Genomic DNA, 4,421 nt, shown 5'->3' with positions numbered 1-4,421 from the left:
CTAGCATAGTATATCACACGAACTAGGTTATCTTTCCTTTGTCCTAACACTGCCCCAACTGCAAAATCAGATGCATCACACATCAATTCAAATGGTAGGTTCTAATCAGGTGGGGAAATGATAGGAGCAGAGGATAACTTCATTTTCAAATGTGCAAATGCTAGCATGCATGTTTCATCAAAGATAAATGGTGTATCAGATACAAAGAGATTGCTTAAGGGCTTGGCTATCTTTGAAAAATCTTTAATGAACGTTCTGTAAAAACCAGCATGCCCTAAAAAACTCCTAATTGCCTTGACATCACTGGGTGGGGGTAGTTTTTCAATAAGTTCTACTTTAGCTCTATCAACCTCAATGCCTTGGTGAGAGACCTTGTGACCAAGGACTATTCCTCCTGTCACCATGAAGTGGCATTTTTCCCAGTTCAAGACCAAATTGGTCTCTTGGCATCTTTTCAATACCAAGGCGAGGTGATGTAGGCAACTAGGAAAAGAATCTCCGAATACTGAGAAATCATCCATAAAAACTTCAATGAATTTTTCTATCGTATCTGAAAAGATAGAAAGCATGCAGCATTGGAAAGTTGCAGGGGCATTACATAATCCAAATGGCATGCGCCTATAGGCAAACACTCCATACGGACAAGTAAATGAGGTTTTCTCTTGGTCTCTCGGATCAACCACTATTTGGTTATATCCTAAATAACCGTCGAGAAAACAATAATATGCGTGCCCTGCAAGTCTTTCCAACATCTGATCCATGAATGGAAGGGGAAAATGGTCCTTTCGTGTAGCCTCATTGAGTTTCCTGTAGTCTATGCACATCCGCCATCCTGTGACGGTCCTTGTAGGTATGAGCTCGTTCTTCTCATTGGTAACCACAGTGATTCCTCCCTTCTTTGGAACACCATGTATGGGGCTAACCCAAGGGCTGTCCGAAATTGGGTATATGACCCCTCCTTGCCAAAGCTTCATAACCTCTTTCTGTACCACTTCCTTCATGTTGGGTTCAGCCTTCTTTGGGATTGAATGGATGGCTTGGCATCATCTTCCAACAGTATTTTATGCATGTATATGGCTGAACTAATTCCCTTCAAGTCAGCAAGGGTCCATCCAATGGCATCCTTATGCTCCCGCAGCACCTTGAGTAGCTCGTCCTCTTGATCTTGACTGAGGGATGAATTTATGATCACTGGGTAGTTTTCATTTTCTCCTACATATGCATATTTGAGAGTGGGTGGCAGTGCTTTGAGTTCAAGTTTGGGTGCTTCTGACTTTTCGTTCCCTTCCTTTGGTGCATCTGGTATATGTATTTCTGCTGTGGCTACCTCTTCACTTGATTCAGATTCTTCCTCCACCAATCTCTCGTCCTCTTCAGGTTCTTCTTCTTCAAAATTCTCCTGCACTTCATCCTCAAGTGCATCTAACCTCATGCATTCCCCCAATTGTTCTGGTGGATAACTCATGGCCTTGAACACATTGAATGTCATATTTTCATTGTGTAATCTCAGGGTGAGGTCACCCTTCTGAACATCAATGACAGCTCCAGCAGTGGCCAAGAATGGCCTTCCCAAGATGATGGAGGTCTTGGCGTCCTCCTGCATGTCCAGCACCACAAAATCTGCTGGAAATATGAAATCTCCCACTTTTACTAGCAAATCCTCTACTATCCCGTGAGGGAATTTGAACGATTGGTCTGCCAGTTGTAGGGCCATTTTTGTTGGTTTAGCCTCCTCAATTTTCATCTTTCTCATCATAGCTACTGACATCAAATTGATGCTGGTCCCTAAGTCACAAAGAGCCTTCTCTGCTGTGATTTCTCCTATAACGCAAGGGATCTGAAAACTCCCAGGATCCTTCAGTTTCTGAGGTAGTTTATGCTGAATGATAGCACTGCACTCTTCAGTTAGTATCACAGTCTCATTGTTCTTCCAGCTTCTCTTCTTAGTCATTAGCTCCTTCAAAAACTTGGCATAGAGTGGCATTTCTTCTATGGCTTCAGCAAAGGGTATGTTGATTTGTAGCTTCTTGGAGATTTCCAAAAATCTCAAGAACTGGTTGTCATCTTCCTTTTTTTTCAATAGCTGGGGCTATGGAGCTCTTGAGATGTTCAGTTGGAGTATCTTTTTTTCTTTCTGTAGATTTGGCGTGGGGGGTTGAACTCCATCTTGCTCTTCTCCCTTTTCATTTGAGCCTTCTTCTTGTGGTTTTTGGGGACGTTCCTTCAGTTCCTTCCCACTCCTAAGTGTGATAGCTTGACACTCCTCCCTTTTGCTTGAATGGGCATCATAGCAAAAATTGTGGTTAGGAAGCTGCTTAAACAGATAGCTGATTTGTGTCTCCAGTTTCGTGATGGCAGCATTTTGATTCTGCATGTTTGACTGTACTTCCTCTCTGAATGCTTTACTGTCTCGAATGTCTCTGCATATTCCTTCAATTAAGGTTTCGACCTTAGAGAGCTTGTCATCAATTGATGGGTGATTCGGAGCAAATGTGCTATTTTGGTTTTGATAAGTATGTGGAGAAGTGTTGTTGTGGGGGTATTAAGATGTCCTCTGTGTGAATTGCTGGTGAGCGGCATTGTTGTTGGAGTAGTAACGTCTCTAGTCTTGGTTTTGATCTTGTTCACTTCTCCACCCAAAGTTTGGGTGGTTTCTCCATCCAGGGTTGTAGGTTTTAGAGTATGGATCATAGTTTTTTCTTGGTGAATTCCCAATGTAGTTGGCTTGCTCCTGACTCCCCTCTGCTTCTTCATTCACTCCTTCTTGGATTGTTGATGAAGTGGAGATTGCTGCTACTTGGTTCATCTCCATCTTCTTGGTGAGGTCAGCCAGCTGCTGGGTAATGAGCTTGTTTTGGGCCAACAGAGCATCTACATTGTTTAGCTCCATTACTCCTCTTGTGTTCCCTCTTTTGGAAGCATAGAAGTAGTCGTTCTCTGCTACTGTTTCAATGACATCTATGGCTTCCTCAATGGTCTTCTTCTTGTTCAAAGATCCTCCAGATGAATGGTCTACGACCTTCTTTGACTCATAAGAGAGCCCTTCATAGAAAATGTGCAGCTGCACCCATTCGTTGAACATGTCAGGTGGACACCTCCTTGTTAAGTCCTTGAACCTCTCCCATGCTTCATATAGAGTCTCACCATCTTGTTGCCTGAAAGTTTGGACCTCAGCTCTCAGCCTATTGATTCATTGAGGAGGGTAAAATCTTGCTAAGAATTTGTTCACCACGTCTTCCCAAGTTGTCAAGCTTTCCCTTGGGAAAGATTCCAGCCATTTGGCTGCCTTGTCCCTGAGTGAGAATGGAAATAAGAGCAGTCTATAGGCGTCAGGATGAACACCATTAGACTTCACTGTGTCACATATTCTCAGGAAGGTGGTTAAATGTTGATTGGGGTCTTCTTGAACACTTCCTCCAAACGAACAGTTGTTCTGAACAAGGGTGATGAGCTGTGGTTTAAGTTCAAAGTTGTTGGCATGGATTGTTGGCTTTTGGATGCTACTTCCACAATTGCCTGGGTTTGGATTGATGTAAGAGCCCAAAACTCTTCTATCCTCCCCAGCATGATTTGCTCTACCTCCTCCCCCATGGTTGTGATCTTCTTCTTCATGATGGTTTTCCATGTTGTCTTCCATGTTTGTTTCAAAGAATTCCTCTTCTTCCTCAGCACCAACCACCTTCTTTCCTCTTGCCTCCCTCCTTAATTTAAGGAAGGTCCTCTCAGGTTCAGAATCAAAGGAAGTTGAAGCCCCGCTTCTTCTCCCTGTCATACAACCATCAAGTGCAAGCAAGAAAAGATAGGTGCAGAAAGTATTTGTGTCAGAATTACTGTTAGTTGTGGGTGATGCAATATATCAAACAGTTAGTGGGTTAGCAAACAGAATTGAAAGTAACAAAGAAGAACAAAAGAGTAGAGGGGGAAGGGAAGAAGTTTAACTAAAACAAAAAGTAAATCACTCAAACAGAAAATGAAATTCACAAAATAAAATTGCTCAATCTAGTGATCTTCCAATTTAATCGTTGTTGATGCACAATCAATCCCCGGCAACGGCGCCATAAACTTGATGCGTGGAAAACTTGTCTCACAACAAATCTCCCTTCGGCAAGTGTACCGAATTTGTCGTCAAGTAAAAACTCACAATAGAGTGAGGTCGAATCCCACAGGGATTGATTGATCAAGCAACTTTAATTAGAAGAATATTCTAGTTGAGCGAATCCAGAATTTGGGTTGAGAATTGCAGAAAATAAAATGGCGGGAATGTAAATAACAGAAAAGTAAATGCTAGAATTAAAGGATTGGAAGTAAATGACTGAAAATAAATTGCAGAATTGTATATGGGATTGGGGGATTTGCTCATAAAAGTAAATGGCAGAAATTAAAGAGAATGGGTAAGATCAGAGATGGGGAGTTCATTGGGC

General features: G+C 42.2%; 1 non-coding gene across 1 annotated transcript; it reads left to right on the top strand.

Annotated features, from left to right (window-relative positions):
- The first annotated feature begins 3,080 nt into the window (after positions 1 to 3,080).
- On the top strand, positions 3,081 to 3,184 carry LOC112725826 (small nucleolar RNA R71). The gene has a single exon (XR_003164908.1). It is a non-coding gene; the product is annotated as a small nucleolar RNA R71 (small nucleolar RNA).
- The last annotated feature ends 1,237 nt before the right edge of the window (positions 3,185 to 4,421 follow it).

The sequence above is a fragment of the Arachis hypogaea genome, chromosome 11 (assembly GCF_003086295.3).
Source record: "Arachis hypogaea cultivar Tifrunner chromosome 11, arahy.Tifrunner.gnm2.J5K5, whole genome shotgun sequence".
Classification (NCBI taxonomy): Eukaryota; Viridiplantae; Streptophyta; class Magnoliopsida; order Fabales; family Fabaceae; genus Arachis; species Arachis hypogaea.
This window is presented reverse-complemented; position numbering and strand designations above follow the sequence as displayed.